Below are 15,169 nucleotides of genomic sequence, written 5' to 3' on the forward strand. Positions count from 1 at the left end.
AGATATGTTAGGGAGAAATAGAGGAGAGTCAGAATTGCACACACTGTAGGACTATGCAAAGAATTGTTGGAATCAGCAATGAGAGCAAAACTGATATAAATAGGGTAACATCTAGAATGGATTCTTGATCATTTAAGAAAAAGTATATTTACAGACACATAAATTTTTCTTTTTTTAAGGTTTGAAAAAGTAATACAAAAAGTCTGGATCGTTAAAATAGGTGACAAGCAGGGCACCTGGGTGGTTCAGTTGGTTAAGCATCTGACTCTTGATTTCAGCTGAGGTCATGATCTCGTGGTTCATGAGAACGAGCCTCTTATGGGGCTCTGCACTGATAGTGAGGAGTCAGCTTGGGATTCTCTCTCCCCCTCTCTCTCTGCCCCTCCCCTGCTTATGCTGTCTCTTTCAAAATAAAGAAATATTTAAAATAAGTGACAGGATAAATCCGCAGGAGAGGACTAAATTTTGAAGGGAAGAAATTGACCATACTTTGTACTTAATGACACTCAGTTGGCAAAATGATTTTATTCTCAGAAATGGTCTTTGTTTTTTTTTAAACCGTACTTTCTTTATGACTGCTTTCCTGTTTCACCAGTCAGAGGCACACATAACTGTCAACCATGGGTCCTGACAGACATGCACGCTGACTTGGTAACATTCTGGTTAAAACACTAATTTGTAATCAGCTGCTAATGTTTACTGAATACTTACTATGAGCCAGATATGTTGGGCATTTTGCCAATATTTGAACCCAAGACAGACTGACCCCAGAGCCTGTGTTCTTTTTTTTTTTTAATTGTGGTAAAAAAAAAAAGCACATAACATAAAATTTACCACCCTAACCATTTCTAAGTGTTCAGTTCAGTTGTGTGAAGTTTATTCCTGTTGTTGTGTAACCACCACCACCGTGCATCTCTACAACTTTTTTTATCCTGCAAAACTAGAAATTTGTACCCATTAAACAGTAACTCCCTACTCTCCCCTTTCTTTAGTCCCTGGCAACCATTCTGCTTTCTGTCTCTATGAATTTGACTATTGTTGGCCCCTCACATGAGTGAGTCATACAGTATTTGTCCCTTTGTGACTAGCATATTTCACCGAACATCATGTCCATGTTGTAGCCTGTGTCAGAGTTCCGTTCCTTTTTCAGGCTGAGTGGTATTCCATTGTATGTATATGCCACACTTTGTTTATCTGTTCGTCTGCAGCTGGACACTGGGTTGCTTCTGCCTCTAGGCTATTATGAATAGGCTGCTATGAACGAGTGTGGGCAGAGATGATCATGTTTTGAACTGGGTAGATTTGGGGCATAGCTCTTATATGCAAAAAATCGGAAGTACATTTTTGAGCTAATCACTTGCTTTCTTCACTCTGGGTAATGAATACAGTGAGAATCTTCCAAATCAGCTGACTGGTAAAGAAAATCCGGAGAAGAGATTATCAGCAGAAATTAACAGGTGCATTTGGCAGAAAGGATATTTAAAGTATTGTCAGAGTTGGTTTTTATTGACAACTCACTCAAACTGAGTGGTCAACTGGGGAGGATTTTGCCCCCCAGGGGACCTTTGGCACTCGGTGAAGTGAAGGGGACTGCTACTGCCATCTAGTGGGCAGAGTCCGAGGCTGCTGCTAAACATCCCATAATGAACAGGACAGCCCCCGAAGGTAAAGAATTATCGGCCAAAATGTCTGTAGTGCCAAGGTTGACAAACCCTGCACTAACTTGATTGTCACTAGATTTTTTTTTTCCTTTAAAAAGAAAAACAACTCAATATTGTGTTGTTAAATTTTTACTTTACTCTTATGGAAAATTGTGTCCTTATCCTTGTTTATGTTAGTACCCCTGCCTAAGATTTGCCGAACCTCAGCCGCTGGAAGGAGTGAGGAAAATAAACTCCCTCCCCTAGCCTCCGTAGTCTAAGTTGTATGAGTGGCATGCACCTGATGGATGTGGGTTATTCTCTCAAGCGCACAGTCTCTTCCCAACAGATAGGCATTCATGTTTTCATCTTGCCCCACTGGCTCCTCCTTCTCAGTCTTGGCGGCTTCCTAGGCTTAGTCCTTGGGCCTCATCTCTGTCTACACCAGCTCCCTGGATTTCATCTGCTCCCATAGGTTTGATACTGTCTATACACCGACAACTCCCAAAAGTGGGTTTCAGGGTTTCTCCCCTGAACTTTAGACCCCTATGTCTAACTGCTTCCTCAGTCTCTCCATTCATTACTCCAGCTTAACATTTACAATATCTGAGATACTCCCCTCCTGAAGACTTTTGTCCCCAAGGTCATCCCCTTCCTAAATTACTCTGACTGGTCTTCCTGCCTCTATCGATCCCTATTCTCAAAGACCATCCAAATGGGTCCTTTTTTTTTTCTTCTAAATCTTCATTTTTGGGAGAAAGAGAGACAGAGTGTGAGTGGGGGAGGAACAGAGAGAAGGGGAGACAGTATCCGAAGCAGGCTCCAGGCTGTAGCTCTCAGCACAGAGCCCAGGGTGGGTCTTGAACCCACGAACCGTGAGTTCATGATCTGAGCCGAGGTCAGACGCTTAATGGACTGAGCCACCCAGGCACCCCCAAATGGGTCCTTTCAAATGTGAGTCCAATATGTCATTCCTCTGTTCCCTCCCCTAGAGGTAGCAGGCAGAATCCCTGAGAGGCTCTCTCCCAGCAGAGTGCCTCCCATTCTTCCCCCTCAACTCACTCCACCTCAACTTCCCCCTCAACTCACCTCTTTCTTCTTCCCTGAATAGTCCAGGCACATTCCTGCCTCAGGGTTTTAGCACTTTGATCTCCCTCTGCCTGGATGTTCTTCCAGATATCTGCATACCTCACTCCGTTACCTCATTCAAATCTTTGCTCAAATGTCACTTGTTCAGAGAAGCCTTCCACAATCATTCTGTGTAAAAGCATAGCCCACCTTCCACCCCACCTTATACTCCTTACTTTCTTCTCTGCTTTTTCTCCAGAGCATTTAGCACCTTGTAATATTTTTACAGCTTACTTTAAAAAAAAAAAATGCTATGTCCCCTTCCCTAGAATGTAAGTCCTATGAAGGCAGAAGTTTTTGTCTTTATGGTTCGTTTATATTTTCCTGGTGCCTGTAACAGTGCGTAGCACATATTGGGATTCAATAAATATTTGTTGAGTGAGCGAATACATAATATCTTTAACCAATTAGTCAATCAAACTATATACTAATTGCTGTGTACATAGCACTGAGTCAGAGGACAAAGCAGTAGCAGCAGCTCGCCAGATAGGCTTGTTTGTACCCCCTGCTACAGTCTAGTGAAGCTAACATAGGCAGAACCAGCCAATAGTGTGAGGCATCAAAGAAATACCAAGTGAGTTATTTGTAAAGCACTGGTTACCTAGAGGCCAAAGAGATAGTAGAGACAGGATGGTAGATAGTGAAGATAGGATGTTGAATTTGGCTTTGAAGGACAGATAGTACTTGGATAGGCCAAGAGGAGGGCGGTGGAGAGGGCATTCCAGGCAGGTGAACAGTATGAGCAAAGCCCTGGAAACCGAAAGAGAAGGGGTGCGTACATGTTTGTGTTGGAGGAACAGAGGAGTTAGAGAGTAGGCTAATAGGGGGAACAGAGGAGTCAGTGAATAGGCTGGTTTTGTAGAGTAAAAGTAAATAGGGCGGTTCCAGTGGGAAAGTTGGAGCGGAGCCAGCTTACGAAAGGTCTTAAATGTGAGGTTAAGCTCTTTGGCTTTTTATTTGGCAGATAGGGAGCCGCTGAAGGACCGGTTTGTGTTTGGCTTTGTTTTGAATGAAGGAATGTGGTATGCGTGGAGGTAATTTAGTCTTATTGTTTGGGAAGCGCTGTGGCCTTGGAAGATACTAGATGTAGACAGGTTTGGGAGACCAGCACATGTCTAGCCTGACAGTTATCAGTCTGGCAGGGGCGATAGGAAAGGGGATGGATGTGAGGGAATTTGCAAGGGAGGACTTGACAGGACTTGATGGTCTCATTATATAATTTTGAATTAATTACTTAGCAAGACAAAGAAATGACAATTGCTCAAAGCAGCATCACAATACAAACAGATGTTATGTGAGGATATTTTGCAGTTTGTCATATGGATCCAATTCAGGCAGGCTGTGAGCCATGCCAAAATATGCAGGCATTTGATGCTAAGTTGTACAGAACTACTGCAAGATACAAACTTGGACTCCATAGACACTGGAACTTGGGATCCAAGTTTGAACCGTGTCTAAGAAGGGAGAGCTCCTACATGCTGTCGTCTCCTTTAAGTCTTGGAATAGAAGGAAAATAGAACGGAATTTAATTTAAAAAATAGGGATTTCAAAAAATGTATTCTCTTCTTTCAGACATTTCCAAACAGGTTTAATAACAAAATTTAAGCAGAATGAGAGTGATATTTGGATGGCTTTTGTGCACTGTAATGACTTTCTGAAACCAAATTGGTATAAAAATAGAAGTGTTTGTTTTATATCAGGGAGTGTCTGCAAAACCAAATGCACTGTCTACGGAATATTTGTTAGAGAATCAGGAGACATGTGCACTGTTTACATTTGTGCTTCTGAGATTGCCAGCTATTGTTCCCTTCGACCTACCCGTTTCATTTCCCCACGCAACTTCTGACACTAAAATTCAACCTTAGACTTGACTTTGTGGGCTGTCGGAAGGTGAAGAAGGTGGGAGAGAATAGTAACCAAACCTCCCAAACAGGATCTCACAGTCTCAGGACCCGAATTAAAATAGAAATCCTTATGTCTACTTGTTATTCCCATTGTCCCCTACTCTTATGTAAAAAGTAAAAACAAGGAAATTGCTCAGATATCAAACCAGTATGTGTAGCATTGAAAAAGGAAAATGTCACTTCCTATTATTTTTTCTGCTGTCTCTCAGCACACATACTAGATTCCTTTTCTTTTGTCAGTCCCTTCCCAGGGCACGCCCCCCCCCCCCGCCCCCCATTTATTTTCCCCGAACTCTCCTCTTCATTGAACTGGTCACCCACCTTTGTAAGGTTACGTGATATAACTGCAGGATAAATACCCGAAGACATGTATGGCCAGAAGGGCCATGTTGGGAGGAGGTGGGCAGACACTGTGGACTGACCACATCAGGAAAGGCTATGCTGGACATAGTGCAGGAGTGAACGCAGGTGTGCACCGAGGGCTGGAAGGTAAGTGTTCAGAAGGGAACTGGCGTCCCAGGTTAGAAGAGCACGAGGAAAGCCATGGATTTGAGTGTTCACTAAACATAAGTGGCCAGGTTATGCCTGTTATCCTGGTAACCCATCGTGTTTAGTGTTTGTCTCAAGGTTTTTCATTTTTAAATGAGGTGTTATTAATTGTTGCATAAAAAGCAGAGTGGGTTTTCATAGACATCCTCTTTGTTCTTCCCTCTTCTGCCGCAGTCTCATCTAGTATCGTACTCAATGCATGTGCAGAGGACAGAGCTCCCACTTTCCAGTGCTAAAATTTGAACAATGACAAGTAACAGCCTGTCTCTTTTTTTTCCAACCCTTTCCACACAACTTACTAACCTGACCCTTTCAAGGACAGTACACAGGATGCTCGCTGATAAAGCCTCCTGTGCTTGCTCACAGAGTCTGGGAACAGCCACCTCCTTCAGGTCCGGGGTGCTGGTAGGAGAAATACTCGCACCAGTGTCTTTGTAAGCCCCCTTGTATGTATCAGACATTTGTGCCAAACTGCAGCCTGTGCAATGCATGACGTTGCCTGGCTACCAGTTGGCAGGATTAATGGGAAATGTGGGGAATCATAGACTAGATGTATGGGGAGCAGAGCCGAGCAGGCCTGCCATAAATAAAGCACATGGGGAATAGTCTGAATTCTCTTGCTACAGTGGTTTGATCACTTATTGTATGGCCTAAATGTACCACTATTTTTATATTACATTGCTTGGTAACTTGTATATAGTTTATAGTAAACCCTTTGGCAGCATTCATTTCCAAAAAGCAAACAAATCAAAAAAGTGTGTTAGAGGACCATAAGGAACTCAATTCTCGTTTGTCAAGAGAGCTAATGAATGTATAGGTTGTACAACATTTACCCTCCACTTCAGGGGCTGTGGTGATATCACTAACGGGAAGACCTAAATTTGTTGAAGAAACATTAGCATTTACATCAAAAGTTAGTAGTAGTTGGTTTTCTTTTCTTTTTTTTTTAAAGTCACGTCCAAAGATGATGATTTAATATGAAGCTATAGAAGGTGCATTTTCATGGCATTTTGTGAGGCTTGACTTTTTATTTGGAGCAAATGAAAATGAGCAGAAATGGTTTATAAGATTGGTCCATCCCACATTTTCTTGTATGTGTACGAAAAGTGAGATCACAGGTGCTAATGTGCTTGCTCTCTTAGGTGAAATAGCTCATCACCAATTGAATTCACCAGTTTGGTATCAGTGACATCAGATGCTTCAAATAGAAAAGTCATTAATTCTGTTCTCATAATGGTTTAATTTTTTTCACCTAGTTAGTGGATTCAGAATAAAATTCTTGGAAATTCATTCTCTCAGAGGTGAAACATCTCACATTATTCTGAATGCTCTTGTACATTCAGTTAAAAAGGTAAACATAACAGATAAAAGTCTTACTTGTAGTGGTGGTAATACGGATATCAATTTTGGTGGACCCTGTGAAGTGTAAACGTACTTGGATGTGATTGTGATGGTAGACATATGTGGTCCAAAGAGGCTTCTACTAATGGAAATAAAAACTGGCTGTTGTCATTTATAATTTTTTTTTTTTTTTTTGAGAGAGAGAGTGAGCGAGAACGAGCAGGTGCGAGCTGGGAGAGGAGCAGGGGAGAGAGAGAGAGAATCCCAAGCAAGCTCCATGCTCAGCACAGAGCCCAATGTGGGGCTTGATCCCATGACCCTGGGGTCATGACCTGAGCTAAAATCAAGAGTTGGATGCTCAACCAACTAAGCCATCTGGGCACCCCTACAACTATTTTTATATACACCATTGGGTAATTGAATTATAAGATTCTTGTGACTTTTCTGATGTTGAATTAAATTTTGTATCGTGTGGCAGTATTTACTTTTCTTTTTCTGCCCATCGTCAGGTGGATTTTAAAAATGTTTGAATTTTTTAAGAATTATTTTATAAGTCAGTTTAAGTGTCCTACAGTCACATGGACTGTTTAAGAAGAGAGTCTTTTGCATTTTGGCTGCATTCTGTTAAAAATCAATTGGAAATCTTTTATGTCTTCAATTAATGGAGTTCCAAAAAAAATCCAGCTTTTGAAAGTTTTTTAGCAAATTGTAATTATTGTAGGCAATACTTTCAAACAGGGAGACATTGAAATTTTCCACAAAGGGAATACTGAGTGTTCAAATGATACACAGGATTTAATTTTGAAATGTAAAATCACACTTTTGAATATCTTCACTGTCTGCTAGGGCTGCCATAACAAAATATGACAGACTGAGTGTTTAAGTAGCAAAGTTTATTTTCTCACAGTCCTGGAAGCTAACAGACCGAGATCAGGGCACCTTCAGGGCTGGTTTCTCAAATTCATATTTGAGGTCTCTCTTCCCGGCTTTTAGATGGCAAGGCTCTTCCTCTGTGTGCCTGTAGTTCTCTTCTTATAAGGATACCAGTCCTGTCATATTAGGGCCCCAACCTTATGACGTCATTTAATATTAATTATCTCCCTTTTTTTTGGCGTGGGAGAGCTCAAGGGATGTGGGAAGGGTGGAGCATGGTGGGTGAGAGAGAGAATCTTCCAATGCAGGGCTTGATCTCATGACCTTGAGATCATGCCAAAATCAAGATTTGGATGCTTAATGGACTGAGCCATCCAGGCACCCCCTAATCTTAATTATCTCCTTAAAAGCCCCCTCTCCAAATATAGTCACGCTTGGGGGGTTGGATTTTAACATATAAATTTTGGGGAGGTATAATTCAATCTATAACATCCACCTAGGAGGAGTTGTTTGTTTGTAACATTTTATTATGCAAATTTCAATTATATAAAATATATAATAGCAGAGAGACCACTATAATGAGCCCTTTCCCATATGCCTGTCAATCAGCTTCAACAATTACTAACTTATGGCTGATCTTATTTCATCAGTATTTCCTTAACTCAACCCCATATTATTGTAAAACAAATCCACAGGCACCTGTGTGGCTGAGTTGGCTAAGTGCTGGGCTCTTGGTTTTGGCTCAGGTCATGATCTCACAGTTTGTGGGATCGAGCCCCACATCGGGCTCCATGCAGGTAACACAGAGCCTGCTTGGAATTCTCTCACTCCCTCTCTCTGCCCCTTTCCTGCTCATGGGCATGTGAGCACATGTGCATGCTCTCTGTCTCTCAAACTTTAGAAATAAATTTAAAAAACTAATGTATCAAGTCATTTCATTTTTTATTTTTAAAAAATGTTTGCTTATTTATTTTGAGAGAGAAAGACTGCAAGTTGAGGAGGGGCAGAGAGAGGGGAGAGAGAGAATCCCAGGCATGCTCCACTGTTATTGTAGAGCCCAATACGGAGCTCTATCCCATGAACCATGAGATCACGACTCTAACCAAAACCAAGAATCAGACACTTAACCTACTGAGCCACCCAGGTGCCCCCAAATCATTTCACTTTTATTTTTATTCAAAAAAAATTTTTTTAATGTTTATTCACTTTTTGAGAGACAGAAAGAGTGTTAAGCAGGAGAGGGGCAGAGAGAAAGGGAGACAGAATCTGAAGCAGGCTCCAGGCTCTGAGCTGTCAGCACAGAGCCCAGTGTAGGGCTTGAACTCATGAACTGTGAAATCATGACCTGAGCTGAAGTTGGCCACTTAACTGACTGAGCCACCCAGACACCCCTCTGTTAAAAATATTTGAGTATATATCTCTGAAGAAATGACTTTAAAAAATAACCATAATACCATTGTACTTAAAACCTCAATAATAATTTGTAGGAAACTTTTATTGATCTTCTGATTTTAAATGAATTAATTTATATTCTATACTAGAATTGAAGCCTATAATTTATCAGTGTCTAAATTTGGTGAAACTTATGAAGAATAATAAATAGAAACAATTTATTTTATGAATTTTGTCTTATTAAAAATATTTGTTGAAGGTGCTTGGGTATCTCAGTCAGTTAAGCATCCAACTCTTGATCTCAGCTCAGGTCTTGATCTCAGGGTCTTGAGTTCAAGCCCATGTTTGACTCTGCGCTGAGCATGAAGCCTACTTAAAAATAAATTATACATACAGTATATATATTTGTTGAAGAAAGGCACTCTAAATGGAGGCAAAAAGACAATACTTAAGAAAAATATTTATAAGTTTCAATATTAATAAGACTAATATTCAGAATATCCTCTGTTTAATAGCAGTTGCTCTGAGTTTACCAGTTATCTCAGCGCATTAAAATTTTTTTCAGGTTAAGGTGCCTAGGTGGCTCAGTTGGTTAAGCATCCAACACTTGGTATCAGCTCAGGTCATAATTTTGCTGTCTGAAATCAAGTCTCGGGTTGGACTCGATGCTGAGCATGGAGCCTGCTTGGGATTCTCTCTTTACCTCTTTCTCTGCCCTTCCCCAACTTGTACTCGTACGTGTGCATTCTCTCTCTCAAAATAAATATTAAATTTTTTTCCCAGCTTTATTGAGGTATAATTGACATATTACATGGTGTAAGTTGGAAGTATACATTGTGATTGATACTTGTATTGCAAAATGATTACCATGGTAGCATTGTATTAACATCTCTGTCACCTTACATAATTACGTGTGTGTGTGTGTGTGTGTGTGTGTGTGTGTGTGTGTGTTGATAACATTTAAAATCTACTCTCTTGGCAACTTTCAAGTATATGATACAGTCTTGTTAACTATAATCCCCATGCTGTATGTTAGAACCCCAGAACTTATTCATCTTTACAACTGGAAGTTTGAGCCCTTTGACCAAAATCGTCCCATTTCTCTTACCTGCTCGGCCCCTGGCAACCACCATTCTGTTTCTAGAGTTCATCTTTTTTAGAGTCCACGTAGAAGCAGGAACATGCAGTATTTGTATTTGTCTCTCTCTGTCTGACTTACTTCACTCAGCATAATGTCCTCAGGTCCATCCATGTTGTCACAAAAGGCAGGATTTCCTTCTTTTTTTTTATGGCTGAATAATATTTCTCTTTTTGTGTGTGTGGGTATGTGTGTGTGTACACATTTTCTTACCCATTCCTCTATCCACAGACAATTAGATTGTTCACATGTTTTGGCCTTTGTGAATAATGCTGCAGTGAATATGAGGGTGCAGATACCTCTTCAAGACAGTGATTTCATTTCCTTCAAATATATACCCCAGAGTGGAATTTGCTGGGTCATATGGGAGTTCTATTTTTAATTTTTCCTCACTACATTTAGAAAGAATATTTTCTCAACTAAAATCATTATGGCCTACTGACAAGAGTCCATCAGAAGTTTTAACAGTTTTAAATGTATTAGCAATAAATTTGACAATTAACCATAAAGAACAACACTGGAGTAGACAGGTAATTTTATGAAAAAATTGTAAGTACTAAGATCATAATGAAAAAAGAAATTAATCAGTAAAACAGCAATACGGTATTAGATATGATTAAGGAAATGATTAAAGTTTATAAATGCTGATAAAATTTAAGTAATTTTAAATCTATAGTATATTACAGAAATGTTCAGACGTCATAAATGTACAGCTTGATTATGTTCCTTTTGTTATTTTAAATGTTTAGCATTTAAACATTTTTACTTTAATATATTTTTATTTTTCAGTTTTGAACAGAACAATCTTATAGGTTCCCTGATACAGTAAAACCAATTTGTTGTTCAACAATTTGTTGGCCAATAAATAAGGTCTTTTTTAATGTATGTAACTTTAATTATTTTTTAATGCTCCATTTCCCTTTCAAAAATGTTGCATTTTGATCAAGTATGTTACATGGTTGCCTAACTAAGCATTATCGAGAGCCTACCACGTACACACACGGATGTGGGAATGAATTAGGCTGTGTCAGCCTATCAGCAAAGAGCGGAGAGTTTCCGGTGGGGAATGATACGGATAGAACTAGTTTTTGAAGGGCCTTAAATGCCCTCCTTCAGGATCTTCCAACCCCGTGGATGTGGAAGTCTGATGTGGTTTTGAACAAAAGAGTGATATGACAAAAGTAGTATTGTAGGAGGTTTAAATAAGGAATGAATGTCATGGATGAATGGGCAGCAAGAGGAAAGATAGAACGGGGTGAAGCCTCATTACAAAGGAAAATCTTCTGAGACCTTGTCATTTGGACTGGCAGGATGGAGGGAGAGCTTAGAATCCGAGAGGATGCCAGTTTCCTCAATTGTCTGATTAAAAAGGAAAATGTCCCCATTGATAGAATGTAGAGAATTCGGGAGGAAGGGAAAAGATCTTTTACGGGAGAAGATAATGTGATTTTGGATACTGAACACGAGGACATGTTGCTGTATCCAAGCAGAGGTGGCCGATCGTCCATTGGACCTAGAGTCCGAAGCCCGGTAGTAAGACCACAGTTGAACTTTCAGGTTGGGGCTTTTTTGTGGAAGTAAGTAAAGCCATGTGAGTAATGAGTTCTTGACAGAAAATCTTGGAAGAGAACGCTGAGCAAAATCCTAACCTTTGAGCAACAGTTGGAGGAAAGTAGAAGTAGCACCAGTGAAAAAAGATTCAAACAAAAGAAACCAGAGTATTGGTCAGAGGAGTAGGGATTCATGGAAAGGATTTTTGGAAACTAAAGGAACAAGTGTCAGTGAGTGATGTGATGTGTAGTGATGAGGTCCAGAGAAGGCCAAGAAGAGGCCACTGGATTTGGAGGTCACTGACGACCTTCAGAACCAGCTTCGGGAGGTTTAGACTGGGCAGCGCATGAGGAAATGGATGTAGCATCAGTCGACTGTTCATATTAGGAGCGTGTCAAAGAGATGAGAGCCAGAATGTAGAGTATTGTACAAGGGGCAGAAGAGGCAAGTAAAATGTTTCAAGATACGGAGACCTTTACATGGTTGAGGGCATTGGATAGAGGAGAGGGTGAATACAGCAGAGGGAGGAAAGATTGAATGTTACAGAGCGAGGGGAAGATAACTAGAGAAGATCACTCTAGGGAAGAGTGAACTGAGGGGAAGAGATGAAGGTATTAGCTCTGGAAAAGGCATAATATTTCTAATGAGACTGGAAAGAAGATGAGAGCATCACTATTATAATAGCATTTTCTGTTTTCTTACGCATCTTCTATAGTCTGAACTAGAATGTAAGCGTAAACCATTTTGAGGTACTGAGGGGGATATGAAAGAATTGTGTTAAGACATGGCCTCTCACCCTCCTGTGGTTTATATGGGCTAAATGAGGAGAGGAGGCAGAAATAACTCTGTGACCAAGGGGTAGAGTAAATAGACAGCATGCTTCGGATGCCTAGGGGTGGCATTATGAATGAGGATGTGAATGGTCAGAAGAGGCCTGGTGCAGATGCTCTGAACTAGGAGAAATGGTTGGGGTTTGGACGGGAGGCAGATGTTGAGAAAACGGGTTTCAGTAGAGAGACTAGCAGATGCAAAAACCAACCACGTAGCCAGGAAGGGTTTCTCGGGACCTCTTGGTTTGCACTGTTTATTTTTTTATTTAATAATAATAATAGCAGCAGCTAACATCAAGTATTTACTAGGTGCCAGGTTCTAGTGTCAACGTTTTACGTGTACTTTTAATCCCCACCACATCCTTTAATCCTTGAGGTACTTACTGCTTTTACCCTCATTTCACAGATAAGGAAACACAGGGTTAAGCGATTTGCACCAGTTCCCACAGCCTGTAATGGGTGGAGTGGGGATTTGAACCTGGGCTTTCTGGTTCCAGAGCGCTTACTCTCAACCTCTTCCCTCTTGCCTCTAGAGGATGTCGTCTTAAGGTTAGGAAGTAATAGTGGATTTGGTTGAGGTCGAGTTAGAAGCTGTGGGAAAGCTTTGAATGCAGAACTGTCAAGTTTGAATTTCATTCTTCCTTTAACGAAGACCCGCTGGGGTTTTCATCAGGAATGAAGAGAAGTTGTAAGTTGCACATTCCGTAACGATCCAGCAGGTGACAGCGCGTGTGTCTGCGAAGACCAGGGAGTTTGAGAGGAACCAGGGAGGCCCTTCCCAGCCCATTCTGTACGTAAGACCACACTTCCAGGGCACAAGACTCTGATAGAATTGTGAGTTATCTCGGGAGCTTGTGCTCTCCCTTGATGTGTAGCGGTTAATTTTCTATTTCATTGTGGTTTTTGAAAGAAGAAAGCGTTTTTATTTGAAATGGAGTTCTCGAGTTTCTGTTGTGAACTGGTATTCACCGCGGTGGAAAGACGCGAGGAATTGGAGCTTACATTCCGATGGAGAAGACAGAATGAACATATGTGAATAATATGGAGAGAAAAAAGAGATTCTTTCCTTTTTGTTCTTCCTTTCTCATATTGGTAACCAATGAAAAATGAAACTCTTAAAGTCTAACTTGCATAACTGCCAAGAAACACGAGCCCCTTAGTAACATCTGGGCCATAGCTGTGGCTGAAGGGCAGTGGGGAGGGCGGAAGCTTTGCTGCTGTAAACCCGGCTCCAAACCCTGGCGACCCCAGGAACACAAGGAAGGTAAATCCCCTCATCTTTCTGAGCCTCTGTTTCCTCATTTGTGAGGTGGAGATACAATCCCCGTCTCAGTGTGCTGCTGGGGAAATCAGAGCCAACGTATGTCAAGAGTCTAGCATGTTTCCCGTAGCGCATTCTCGGTCATAGATGTCACATTTCTCTCCTGCCTGTTGCAGTGCGGTAGTAATGGTGGAAGAAAGTCATCACTGCCCCATTATCTGTAGCCTAAAATTAGGGGGCTACATCTAACATGGGAGTCTCACATGCAGATAATACCTGAACACCTGTATGTCCTCACATTATACGTTCTCTGGAAAGAGTGGGCAAATGTAAGAGCCAGTCATAACCAAATCGGGGAAAGGAATAAAAGGGGGACGTTAAACAATTAATAGCCTGTCTAGTTAAAGAAAAAAATATGTATAAAGTTTAGTTCATCCTGTAGTTTAATTATTATTATTATTTTTTTTTTAATTTTTTTTTTTTTCAACTTTTTTTTATTTATTTTTGGGACAGAGAGAGACAGAGCATGAACCGGGGAGGGGCAGAGAGAGAGGGAGACACAGAATCAGAAACAGGCTCCAGGCTCCGAGCCATCAGCCCAGAGCCTGACGCGGGGCTCGAACTCACGGACCGCGAGATCGTGACCTGGCTGAAGTCGGACGCTTTAACCGACTGCGCCACCCAGGCGCCCCAATTATTTTTTAAGTGTTTAGTTTTGAGAGAGAGACAGAGTGTGAGTAGGGGAGGGGCAGAGAGAAAGGGAGACACAGAATCTGAAGCAGGCCCTGGGCTCTGAGCTGTCAGCACAGAGCCCAATGGGGGGCTCTATCCCAGGAACCCTGAGATCATGACCCGAGTCAAGTTGGATGCTTATCTGACTGAGCACCTAGGCGCCCTGATCCTGTAGTTTAAGCAAGACACTGAAATAGAGGAAATTTTTCCTTTAGAGAGAGAGAGAAGCTGGCAGCCTGGGCCTTGTGTTTCCTTAGGGAGGATATGAGAAATTTGGTTATGAAAGAGTTGGTGGTGCACATTTTTAAAGAATATGAGCACCAAGCATTACTTTAGAAAAAAGCTGTTACCAAAGAACATTGGTATCGCTCTTGGATTTGTCTTGGGTCATTTCCTGTTTAAGGAAACCACATTCAACAACTTATCTGAATTTGGGGGTCATGGGAATGAGTCAGGGACGTGGAAAGGAGGGATAGAGAGCATGGCTTGGCTTTAGGATTCGTTATAACATGTTGAACGTTTTACATGACATAAAAAAAAAAATTCAAACAGTCAATCCTGTAAGGAAATTTAGCAAAAATGTGAAGCTGCTGATTATTTCTTCTGCAGAAGCTTTGAGGAGGAAGTAGATTTGAGCAGTAGACTCTTCATTTAAGAAAGAAAATTGTAATACATAAGCAAATGGTACCTAGCATGAATGTACTTTAAGACTCCTGTAAAAATTAACTTAAAAAAATTTTTTTAACGTCTATTCATTTTTGAAAGACAGAGAGAGAGACAATGTGAGCGGGAGAGGGACAGAGAGAGAGAAGGAGACAGAATCTGAAGCA

The 15,169-nt window shown here is 41.0% G+C and overlaps 1 protein-coding gene across 1 annotated transcript in view; it reads left to right on the forward strand.

Annotated features, from left to right (window-relative positions):
• Positions 1–15,169, forward strand: part of TTC27 (tetratricopeptide repeat domain 27) — a 176,911-nt gene that overhangs the window by 116,135 nt on the left and 45,607 nt on the right. The gene's annotated exons all lie outside the window — the stretch shown is intronic.

The sequence above is a fragment of the Panthera onca genome, chromosome A3 (genome assembly GCF_046562875.1).
Source record: "Panthera onca isolate mPanOnc1 chromosome A3, mPanOnc1 haplotype 2, whole genome shotgun sequence".
NCBI lineage: Eukaryota > Metazoa > Chordata > Mammalia > Carnivora > Felidae > Panthera > Panthera onca.